Here is a 13902-nt window from a genome sequence, read left to right as displayed (position 1 = left end):
TTGATAAGATTCTTAGCTATAGATGTTTGTAAAATACATGCAATGACATGGTATCTTATTATGTAATAAAGAGGTCAATTTGAACATTCTAGGATTGCTTAGGAATTTTTCCATTAATGTTCTACAAATATCTATCAATATTGTGAAAGTTCGTCGCCTTTGTATTTAGAGAAATGTAGCCTCTTATTATGTCTTGACTAAGGTATCGCCTAAGTTCTAGTGTTGCATATTTTCAATAAGTCTATCTCAACTCTATTGTCCAATTGGATATAGATACTAATCCACCACTTACTTTATCTCTTTCATAGTCCTCAAATACAAAAAAATATATTTAAATCTCACTTTTGCTTCCGGTGATTTATTGTGTTTGTTGCCACTTTTTGAGTTTTTAAAAATGTATAAAGCTTAATAAAATGGTTTCTTGAATTCTTACATGGTGGTATATTTGTTTATTATATGCTTCCACTTACATATTCAAATTGGGACATAGGTATATTGTGGTAACAATATTGGATATATTGTGTTGTAGGTAAAGTTTATATTACGGGAGTGTTCAATTAGTTTATCATTTATTGAAGTCATCTTAGGGGTCCATCCCCTTGGTCTCATTAAATCATAAGTGAAGGATGTCTTTGAAAATCTGTTAAGAGGCTTTAAATATGATAAATAAATAAAAAATAGGACATCTCAAGCTTTGACATGTTCTATTTTGAGTGAACATTTCATGGGTTGAAGTTATTCTTCCCCTCCAATCATTTCCTTCCATAAGACATATCTTTATGGTATATTTTCAAGTGGTACATATGTCATCTACTGTATGGCATATCTTCAAGACCTACTACACAATAGAACAAAAATGTTTTAGTCACTGAGATATTTTTACAAAAAATATTAGCTATGTAATATGAGGCAGATATGGGGAAGAGTTTTGTATCTTGATTTGTTAAAGAGTTATTGGAACTATACTTACTCTTTTGTTTTCTCATTATTGTACTAGTTTTTTTGTATCTCAACATATCTCTCAAAGTAAATAGTGGGTGAATGTGAAGGTTGTTTAATGATTTGACTCTGGATATGGCAAGGAATGTCAAGCCTCACCTCTCTATTTTTCCAATCTCAATTATTTCATTTTGGAGTGTCAATCCCTCAAATTTGTGGATGGTTATATCCCATTCCATTGTGATTAGTACTTTGCTTCAGCTTCCCATAGATATAGGAATAATGGGTACACATTTGGGGTCATTTTGGTTCCATAATGACCCTTTGTAATTTCAATCCCCTCCACAACATACATTGGAGCATCAAGTGGCCTAGAATTGTGATTGTAAACAATATCAATCACTTCATTGAGAGCTCCATTTACAAGCGTTGTGTCCACATGTTCATTTTGAGCATTATGTAGAATGGGCTTTGCAAAGTAGTACTTGTGTTTACAATTGCCCATCACCAACTGCATTATCTAGTGATTTATGGCTATTCGTCACCATACTTTTTTGAAACTAGATAGTTTAATAATTTCAACATTATTTTATTATATAGCTTCACCAAATCATTTGTAGAAAATAGGTGCATTGAGTTATCAAATTCTTCATTCTTACTTGATTTAACATATTTATTTATGAGAGTCATCAGGAGTTGCCAGTCTTCCTGATGTCGCTCCATATTTCATATATGTACAATACTTGATGAAACAATGTCTGTGTTGTATTTTCAGAATTTTATCAAAACATTATTTGTAAGGTGATAATACTGTTGGTCCCAGCCAATACTGAATGGGGGGGGGGGGGGTTGGGTGCGGGGTTGAATCAATATTGAATCTAAAACCAAATATTCTTCTAACCTTATTAAGTATACCAACTAACAACCACTTGAATGATAATACAATTGTAAATACAATAAGATAGAAACAACTAAATTCACACATAAAAGTATTCATCAATGGACACACAAATTTTGTACATGGAAACCCTAGATGAGAGGGAGAAAATAATGGTGAGGATAATATACCCACTATCCTTTTACTACAGATAAAAGGCTACTCGGTTAAGAGCTACAACTTGTTCCTTCTAAGAACTTATTTTGTTAAGAATGTCACTAACCTATTAGGATTACAATCAGCTTGTTAAGGCTACCTAGTTACAAGATTTAGCACTCCTTCTGAGAGGCATATTTTTATAGGATTTAGGATATGGTTACTACTGAAGCATGCTTGATTAAGAGATTAAAAAATGATTACAATTGTTAGAGATTATTTCCTTGAAGAACTTTCCTGAGATGTACTTAATGACACCCTAATGGAGATCCCCAACACTCTAAGCCAAGAATCGAGGGACATTATAAAAAGTGATAACTTCTGCAAAGATAGAATTAATGTTGGGAAATTTAAAAACTTCATATGTTTACTTCACCAGAATGGTGTAACAATGTACGATCCTGTTTAGAGCTCTTGGCAAAGGCTTCCTCCCATGCTAGCTGAATTTAGACTTACAACATGTTCTCGTTTGGTTTATTGGAGAAGAAAACTTGTGGTGATAGGTTTGGTATTTGATTACAAAGGTAATCCTAGACTATACAATTGTAATTGTGTATTGGTCTACAATTTTTCTCTAATCAGTGATGTGTAGGGAATGAAATGCCAATGATCCTACGCCATATAACACTAGATTTCATCCTATCTGTAGAGGGAAGAGTTTATATTCCCCCAAGTTATTTCTTTAATACAGATGAAGACAAGCACCCACATCCTCTTCCAAGTTTAGTTTACACGATAGATGAAGATAGGTAGGAATTTCAAGATTACAAGATGATTACAATTATTAGAGCTGATTACAGAACTGCTCAACCTCTCAGCCTTCAATACCTTGGATGTTTCCCAAAAGTTGAAATAAGTTGTTTCTAAGTGAGTGTTAACATCTAGGATGTTGTCCCAACCTTGTTAAGTCAATTTTTTGGCAAACCAAAACCATCCCTTAACCAAAAATGACTTTACTCTAACATCTTCTCTATTCTTCTTGTCATAACTTGTACTTAGTAAATTGTCCATATATGTCTCTGTACAATGAATATTTTAAACACTTTTAACCATGTGCTCTATATAGCTTGTACTGTCTTCCCTCTGTAACGCCCCGCCAAGGGATCCAAAAGAATTAACCTAAAGTTTCACTAAGTTTGCTAAACATTTTTTTTTTTAAAGTAAGAATGTATAACATACACATCAAACACATAGTAGCGGAAGCAATAACATGTAATCATCGACCAACATACATTGCAAGTTACATTTCTTAAGGATCCCAAGACGTTGAGTCACTTTTAAATTTAATTAATTCTAAGTCTAACAATTACTACATACATATGAAAGAATAATCAGAAAGTCCCATGTCCATAATATACATTTGATCCGAATGCCTCTTGGCAAATAATTTCGGAATGCTCAATCATCCACTGTACAAGTCACAGGGTATGAAAGGCTTAAAAGAATATACATATGTAAGAATAGAAATGCATCAACCTCTACGAATCCATGATACAAAGTATAGTAAAAATATATGAAACTATTCACCATACATGATACATCCATACATCCATAATGATAAAACATCTATCATAAAATCTAACCATCCATCATAATAATCCAAGAACATAATGGAGGTAAATGCCAATCACAAAAACTCCAGCCACGGTGACCACGGAACGGATCTCAATGGTAAGAGTAAAAAGCACTACCACCCGACTGCGTGGAACCTAAATGGTCCACTCCCACCGCGCTGAGGAGATAGTCTCAAGTCCCAAATAGGATAAAAAAACCTAAAACACAAGTACTCTCTAAGTCTGGGAAATCCTAAAAGTACACTAACGCAAAGGTTCCAACATAGATAGACATCTAGACCCAGAGGCACCACAAAGACACGTAGGAAACCTAATATGCAAGCGGGAAAGTGTCATCGCAAAATTCATGTAGAAGTTACCCAAGCAATCCCTTAGGAATCTCGAGTCCCTACTGATCCCTGCGGCCACTAGTATCCTCTCATACTGACGAGGCATACTATGGAATGCAAGGTCGTAACCAAGCATTCTCTCTACCCCATCCTAGTCTGTACTAGCACTCAAGGCATGGGAGAGAACATACAATTATCTTGTTAGGTTCATTTTCTCTCATTTAGTGTAAATGTTTTCACTTATTAAAACAACTTACAATGGGTTACTCCAGGCAGCCTCTTAGGGCCCCGATCCCCATTGCAAGCCACTTCCCGACTCTACACATAGATAACCTACCCTAGGCTCATGAAATCATAAATCAAAGAATCATAATAAAACCACCTCAGTCCTATACGAGCAACTGAAAAGACATCATAAAAGATAAGCTACAAAATTACATCAGTTCTTCATGAGCAACAGATAATATCAAATAATAATCATATGATCACGACAGTTCTCTATCAGCAACTGAAGGCATCAATGATAAATCAAAAAATCCAATAGTTCTCCAATAAGCAACCAGAAAGTATCCCAATAGTAAATTACAATATTGATCGAAGACTCCAAAATGGTCAAGTCAAAACATGACATCATCAAGAACATAACAAACACTTCAGTCCTCTCAAGCGACCGAAAAGCAATCCAAGTATAACTGATCGAGACTCAAAAATAGTTATCAAATATAACTGATCGAGACTCGAAAATGGTTAAGTTAGGTATCTCAAATACATACATCTCAGCTTCACACAAGGAAACTGGAAACCAATAACAAACAGTAAACACAATCATGTCATAGAGCACTTCATTACATTACCATGGTCGGGTTAAGAAAGATCGAGAACCAAATCATCATGACATCACATTCACAACCCCGAGCCTCTAGTAACAACCTAAACTGGTCAATACTAGAACAACCCCAAAACACAGAGAACACATAGAAAACATCAAAGTCTTAGAGATTGGATTTCAAAGTATATAATTGAGTTAAGGTAAGGTTTATGTTTCAGTTTAATGTCGAATTCAAGTAACTAAGTTTTCATAACTACCCCTTACGATTAACCCATTTCTATAATAACTTCTATTAAGTCAATCTTCCAAATCTACCATTTAATCAGATAATATTCATTATTAATTAACTTTAATTAAACTAATTTTAATTAAATTAATCAATAATTACTTTTTCTAATTACTTATTCTAATCTATCCATTAATTGTTAATTTATTAATATTTAACCAAAATTATTAATAAATTAATATTCACAAACTATGTTAAATGTATTATTATTTAACTATTCAATATTAATAAAGATTAAAATATTTATTAATTAAAATATATTAAAAATTTATTAATTAAAAATTTTAAATAATAATAAAATTTGTTTTTTTATAAATAATAAAAATTATATATTAAAAAAAAATGAATTTTAACAAAACATTTTTAAAATGTTTTAAAGCCCGTCGGCTAAATTAAGACCTTGCGGTCTGCCGCAGGCTTGCGGTCGTAGGGCCTGCGGTGGCAGGTACTTTGTACCTGCCGTCGCAGTACCTGCGACGCAGGTACTGTCGGCCCACCGGCAGTGGGGGTGGGTACGGGGTAAATCCCTCCCCCCCACTTAATATATTTTTTTTTGTTTTATATATTTATTTTTTTTAAAACAAAAGAATACCATTTCGTTTATAATAAGATTTTTATTGATAAACCAATTAATTAAGATTTTATATATATATATATATATATATATATATGCATTGAAAAATTAGTTCCGTTCTTTAAATTGATATAGAAAATATAGTCAACCATTCGAATTTCTAATTTAGAATTTCGGTATTAGATTCAACCCTTCCCATTTAAATCTCATGTATACAGAAGTTTATAAACAAGCATCTGATAAATTCCAATATTGTAATGTTTAAACATTCCTCACGGAGAATTCAGATTTACAAACCCTAGACATGAAGAAGACAGGAAAGGATAATTGCGTATTTAATCGATAATCAAAAAACACAAGACCCTACCTGATCCTGATGCTATTATGCAATCTCCAGGAATTGTAAGAGAATTCGCTCCTCTCAGTAACCTTCTTCTAAAAAATTTTCTTGGTATCAGCCTTTTGAAATTTGCTTCCAAAAGTAGTCTCCCAAAAATTCCCATCCCAAATACGTGTCCCAATTCGTGTCCCCCAAGAATGAACCCCCAACGTTGTGATAAGCAATTTTCTCCTCAAATCGGGGCACTAATTGTGCGTTCACCTGAGAAGACTCTTTGCACAACTGAGTTAACTCCAAATTAACCTTTATTATCTTTTCTTTTATTTTGCATTCAACTTTCATGCACATTAAGTTGATTTATTAAATAACTTTATTTAATATTCTACTTGACTTCTATTTTAAATTAATTTATTACTTTAATCTCATGTGCACTTTATGAAATTAAAATAACATTATTAATTTCTAATATTTAATCTTTTAATTTATTTCTCATATTTAAACTCATGCTTAGATCATGCGATCTAGAATTCTTAATAATTTTATATCTTTCAACTTTTAATTTATTTTAGAACTTAATTGATAACATATTTAATTAATTTAAATAACAATAATATTTAGCATTTATTTAAAAATGAACTCCAAATATATTATTATTAAATTAAATAAATATTATCCTGTTCTAAATTTATCTTTGAACTTTAACCTCTAAATTTAATTCTTTTATTTAATTAATTTCTTAATTAATTAAATATTAAAGACATAATATTAATTCTCCATGAAATTAAATCATTAATTAACCTTTTTAATTAGACTTAATTAATAGAAAATACACCAAGGACTCATAAAGCAACATACGAAAACCCATCATAGAAAAACACATACCAAATCAAACAAAAAGGGTTATAATCACGAAATTACATATTTTGATGCATTCAGAGGGTACTTAACTTAGATACTTGTCCTAATTATCAATTAGGACAATTGGCTAAAGGGTTTAGGAATTGGACTTAAGAGTTTATCTCCCCTCTCTTACCATTGAGACAATGCGATAAGGTACGCTCATCCTGGCAATTCAGGGAAGTCGATACCCGGTACCTGCAACCTGCATAAAATCCACGCATGTACAAACACAATATTCTAAGCTAAACAGACAATGGCAGGAAGTGGTGCATTGTGTAGATCCCGACTAGCAGGTGACTACCCCGACTAGCAGGTGACTACGACTCCCTTCCTTAACCACATTAGAAACACCATACATAAATAAAACAAACACGCACACCATACACATGCAGTAGGGGTAAGTATCCATAAGAAGCACATGTGATAATAAATCATCAATATCTGAAAACATTGTATAATCATCATACATGCATGAAATATAGAGTACCAAGTAATCTCATCATATAATAAACTGAGTGTAAAACAACGTCTGATAATCTCTAAAATAATAATACTAATCATCAAACATAAATTGGTCTAAAAGAGTTTGGCAAGGATGACAGAAAAGCGACTTAGGGGTGGGCACTACACCCTCAACCGCACATAGTCTCAAGTGCTTCTACTAAACTGCGCTAAAGAAAAAACCTTGACTGTTTATAGTTTTTCAAAATAACACTTAGACAATTTTCTATGTCTAAGTATCTAAAATATCATAGCATGTTTTTCCTTCTTCATAGTAGGTATATGTTTCCATAAATGACAACTCTGTATCATCCTCTTAGCCAAATTTCCAATAGAGACATCCTCTTTCTCATTGTCTTCCTGGTCAATGCCCATTTATTCTAAAATGGCTTGATTAGACTCATCTCCATCTTGTCAAGGCTAAGTATAGCTACTCATTGCTTACCTAAAGCCATAATATCTTTAAGCACCTTAATTGTATGTGGAATTTGAACCTTGTGCCCGTTGTTTGGAGTAAGTACATGTTTGATCTTTGGGCCCACCCTATGGAGCCCAAAATTTATTGTTTCATATGGTGTCTCTTCCTACACAAATTGCCTTTAAAAAATCCAAAGGTAGCATAATATTCATTCAATGCAAACTCTCAGAATCAATATTCCTTGTATCCTTTGACTTTTCTTTTGCAAAGGTATTTGGAACATTTTTGGCATGGCTATGAATAGAGAATTTTCATGGCAAGATATTGTATCCGGGAATAATATTACTGGACCAAGAACATTGTAATACTTTATGGTCTATTTTTTCTTCTATATTGTTATGGATTATTTAGAAACTTCTAAATAATGATGTTTTTGCAGGAAGGGATAGAAATCTTACCGAGTCTCTTGATTATGATAGTGGAAACTTAGATAAAGACCTCCTGTAGTAGATATATGTTATTCTAGACTTTCTATTTTGTATTAATATGTATTAGAACTCTATTAATCTATTAGTCACTTTGATACATGTCTATTTTTCAACAAACTCTTGATCAATAGAAAAAAATGTTAGGTCCACCATATTTCCCAAAGATTTTAGTGTTGATTTTTTTAAAACATTTTTTTGGAACTAGCCTCGTCAACACCTAAAAAAATGTATGAGAAATCTTTTGGAATTGGTAATGATAATAGTTTGGCTTAAGATCTCATGGATTATGATCTTTCTTAGAATTTATTTCTCTAGAATTTAAGAATTGATTGATCATAAAGAAAAAGAGAGAGACTTCAAATTACATTCATTGCATACAACTACATAAGGAAAACAAAAATTTGGTAGTGGAGGTGTGTCAACTTTTATTTGTGGGAGTTTCATGATTGTTTACAATGTTAGATATTCATGAGTCTCATAAATTATTGGACATTGTGAACATCATTAAAAATATTCATTCACTCATTTATCCAATAATATTATCATTATGCCTCTAAACAAATCAAATGCTACTTAAATGTAGAAAATAGGAAAAAATCTCCAAGTCTTTTAAAATTTATGGTGATGTCTATGAAGTCAATAAAATTTGGTTGATTAGATAAATATTTTGTATATATGAATTAAATTAAAAATTGAAAGAAAATGATTTTGTAATTTATAAGTTAATTTATTTAAATATAAAATATTTATCTAATTAGATAAATTCTATAGAATATGTACCAATTAAAAACTTTATACTATATAAACTATATCATAAAATATTTTCAACAATAATATATTTTTCACACATTAAAGAAGAGGAGAAGACTTTAATTGGAATTCTACATAGACATTATAACAATCTCTAATAAAACATATTTTTATATTTAATAATTAAATTAAAAAAATATATAATTTTGCTGATAGGCTATATGTGGGAGTTTTGCTCCTGAAATTTAAAGTTTTGATGAAAATGTTGTTAGTATTCATCGATTTTTATAGCAAGTTTGTCAAATTTGTAGCTTGAAAAAATTTTTAAAAGGATTTTCTTTGTTTCATTTCTCATCAATGTTTTAAAATTGTAAGTGTTCAACTACTCCATGAAATATGATTTTTTTGGTTAAGGAGATTTGAACTTGCAACATATTCGTGTCTATAACACTACTATGTTGTGGATAGAATGGAGAAAAAACATAATTTTTAAGATTAAATTTATGGAAACTTTACTTGTCTAATTTGACTTTTTAATTTTATTTTTCATTTCAGTTATTTTATTCAACTATTATGGTAGCTTCAATTTGTAAAGTAAGTTAGTTGCTTTGTCACCATAAAAAAAACTTATAAAGTAGGTGGTATAAAAAATATTTGAAATTTGAAATCTTTTTCAATTAAACTTAATTGTTAATAATTGATTTTTTTATATCTAACCATATTTATTTTAATTAGTTAAAATATTGCAATTTCATAATAATAAGATTTTTTAGTTATATATAGAAAATTGTTATAATTTTGTATTAAAATAATTAAAATAATTTTATTTTCATTAAAATAATTTTATTTTCATTAAAATAAAATATGTATTTTTTAAAAATATTTTTAAAGTTTTAAAATCTTTTGGTCATTGTATAGTGAAGTATGGATTAACAATTATTGAAGGTTTAAAAAAATTAATATGTTGATAAAAAAGTTAAAGTTTTTTAAAGAAATAATTAATTAAATTTTTCTATCACCTCTTTCAAACATATTTTTCAAGTTGATTTTTTATTTAGTCTTGTTCATGTGTCAAATATTTCGGGAGTAACTAGTTATCAATATGTTGTAAGCTTAATGGACATTGTTTATTTTTGTTTAAATTAACATTTGTGACCGATTTTCTTCATTCTAGAAAACAAATCATTCCTACTTGTCACCGATTTTCATCATTCTAGAAAACAAATCATTCCTATCGACTTTTTATTTTTGAAATTTTACTATTATTATTAAATTAAAAAACTATCTTGTCACGTGCACTATTGGTATCTGAAGAGACATTTTCTAAGCCTTCTATGATTGAGAATTTGACGTATATTGACTTTTGGTTGAATACACACTTCTTCTTTTTCTTCTTGACTTCAAGAAAAGCAGCAAGTCTTCAGTGTTCGATTTTTTATTGTTGACGTCCATTGTTCCTTGAGCATGTCTTTTCTCTCGATAAGATTGCACTCTAACGTCTTCACTGTTCACTCCATATTTTTAACACATGCCTTTTTTGTAAAGGTAGAATCTCTACAAATCTCAGAAAAATTATTAGATAAATCACGATGGGCACCTCCATTTCTAGAGAAACCCATGCGATGAATCGGTTGAATCAAATGCTAATGAGGCAGCTGTTTTACGCTTTCCCTTGTCTACGGTCCCCTGCTCTTCCCCTGCCCCTCATCTTAATAAGAGCGTTCCCACATATGAATTGCAGCCTCTTTTCTCCATCTCTGATTCATCCGCATGGACGCCCATGATCCTTCTCTCACCTCCCACATGATAACCAGAGAGATGGATATCCTCAGGAAAATCGATTCTCCCTTTGTTGTGAAATGCGAGGCCCCGTTCAACGAGGGGGGAGACATGAATTTTGTGCTGGAATTATTGGCCGTGCTTCACGAGGGGTCCAGCCTTAGTTGCATAAGCCAAATTATTGGAGGTAAGTTATTTTTTGGCAAAATGTGGTGAAACAGGGAATGATAGAGGTATAGTTGGGGAGTTCGAACATATTTTTTTTCAAATGTATTGAACAAGCCCAACTCCAAAAAGACTCGTTAATTTCATTTGATGCTCAAATTATTAAAATTGAAAAAAGACTTATTCCAATTTCAATTCTTGCAACCAAACATAGAAGATGCATCTTTCAACTCCTCTTCCAATTCAATTGAACAAGTCCAAATCATATTCCAGAAATTATTTTAAGAATGTGTGAATTCTAGAAGTGGGCTTATTCCAGCATTACTGAATGTTTTTAGTGATGGTCATAATTATTTTTTACAATAGTTCTTTGTCTATTTTTAATGTTTATAAATTAGTTTATTTTAAATTAATTTTTAAACAATAATTTCTAATTTATGTTTTTAAATCAGTTTATTTTTAAATAGTAAATTTTAATTTATGATTGGTCAATCATAATTTTGCCAAGAGTAAAATTTATTTTTTATACAAAAATTTGAGAAAAAATCAATATCTAGAATGTTCCAATGTTCTATTTCTACACCCAGATCACATGTAACATAAAAGTTGGGGATCAACCAACTGTCAAAGTATCTGCCTGCCTACCCTGCCAAATGTCAAGAACGAATAGCAATCTCCCTGAAACTTGCAGAATCAAGTTCATCTCTCACAATTGATGTACAAATCGTGTCCCCATAATCTTTTCAAAAATCCTTTTTTTGGGTTCTTTCCCAAGATGGTCTATTTTCAACCTAAGTGGACAAAATGGGCAGGTGCCTAGAGTGTCAGATTCATGGCTTCCATGCTCTTCAAAGAACAAAAATTGAAAGCTCAACCTATGAAATATTCGACGAGTCAAAACATAAACAAGCAAAGAAAACAAACTTATCCTCAAATGAGCGGAATTGCGATAGAAAATTTAAAAAAGAGTTTAAAGAGTAGGCGCACACTGAAAAGTCGCAGGTTGGTCATCATAATAATGATGGTCATTATTGTGCCGATAGTGATTGCATATGCTCCAAATGATATGATAGCTTGCACTGCCAAAATTATCTCCTTCCCTAGTCTATTCCTTCAACTTATTCTGCCCTGCCCAATTGGCTACCCCCTATCTACAATCCTCCAAGTGGTGACTAAACTCCAAATCCCAAAAACTCATCCGTACTGCAAAAAAAAATTCCCAATCCATACTATACTTTTGTCCATTCATTCTAAATGGGGCCTTTGCATATGAGTAACACAATTTGTCACACCAAACAAAAACAAAGGACTAAGCCTTTCCTTCAAATCCACTCTCAAATGTTGATCCTTCTCATTGAACTCAATGGGCTCAAATTTTCGCAACATTCAAACTCCCTTCTCATAACAAACAATCATTTCACCTCTTCGGAATCTTCTCTCAGAAGAAATTATTCTAAGATTACATCTAGGAAAATATGCTTCCATAAACTCTCAGATTACATCTACAAACATGGAAATAAAATTCCAAGGCATATTGTAGCCTCCAACCCCTTTTGCTCTGCAACTCCTATTTCTATTTTCATATTTTCTTATCACTACATTACAAATGCACATAAAAGACTTGTTTTAATTTAAAATGAAATGAGAATTTGCCAAAATAATTATCTTACTGAATTGATTGTCACATTAATGATATACCCCATTTCTCCGCCTCTACCAATTTCTGGCTGTACATAAGTAGATCGCTCATGAAAAACTCAATGATGAGAATTAGCATAATCGATTGACACCAAATTTTAAAATGTCTATAAAATAGGTTGTAAACAATTTAGTCGAAATGTATTAGAGTGACAACAAAAATCGTTGTCTAGAACTTTTTATCGACAAATGTCCAATGCACAAGGCAGAAGTGTTCTTCTAGAACACTCCATGTAATTAAGTGCTTAGATATAAGGAAAAAAATTTCTTCTTTAACATTGAAAAAAATTATTGTTAATTTTGTTAAAACTATTTATGTATTTTTTTAATATTATAAAATTAATTTTGTTGCAATGAATCATTTCACCGGCTTCAATGGACAACCACTATATACACATTCACCAGCTTCAATGGACAACCACTAGATACACATTCATCAGCTTCAATGGACAACCACTATATGCCCATAAAAAATAAGTAATCAAAAGTTATTGTAGACACTTTAAATAAAATAAAGTACACTTGGAAACTAGAAAGACCTAGTTATTATGTCAGTTTTTATTTTATTTGTTATTTACCATCATAGTAACAATGTGTCTTTTATATCCACTTACAATTAATTCAGTATATAAAATATGTAAAGAATTTTAATATCTTAAATTTATCACACATATTAATATTTAGTGTAATCTAATAAATATAAAAAATAAAAGCATTTCAATTTTATTTATTTACCATTTTTAACATTTTATTTTATAGATATTTATATATCAAATTTTTAAAAATGATAATTTTCTTGTAAGGTAGAATCTTTTAAAGTGAAAAAAATAATCTTTAAAAAAGAAAAAGAGAAAGAAAATTATCAGAAAAAGAAAAAAAACCTAATCATTTTCTTTTTGCAAAAGTTGCACATAAAGATTTCCCTATTTTCCTTATCATGAAAACCAAGTACATAAAGTAGCCTCGCTATAATTGTTCCATAATGACAAGTCAAAGAAAATAATAGACAGATTGGAACTCTATTACAAGATAAAGCTTCCAATGGAAAACCAATGCTCCTCCTTGAATTTGGCCATTTTCATACTCTAATAGAGAAAAAATCAATCTTCTCTTTCCTACACAAGGCAAGGACTCTAGCTCTTTCAGAGCTCTTGTTATAATAGAATTACTAACGATTGATGTCAGTTGTGATGAATTAACAACGATTTCACACATTAATAATTCATTGTCTTTGTATTG

Source organism: Cupressus sempervirens, chromosome 2 (assembly GCF_028749045.1).
Source record: "Cupressus sempervirens isolate cs-2001-9-10 chromosome 2, ASM2874904v1, whole genome shotgun sequence".
Classification (NCBI taxonomy): domain Eukaryota; kingdom Viridiplantae; phylum Streptophyta; class Pinopsida; order Cupressales; family Cupressaceae; genus Cupressus; species Cupressus sempervirens.
Note: the sequence above shows the minus strand (reverse complement) of the source record.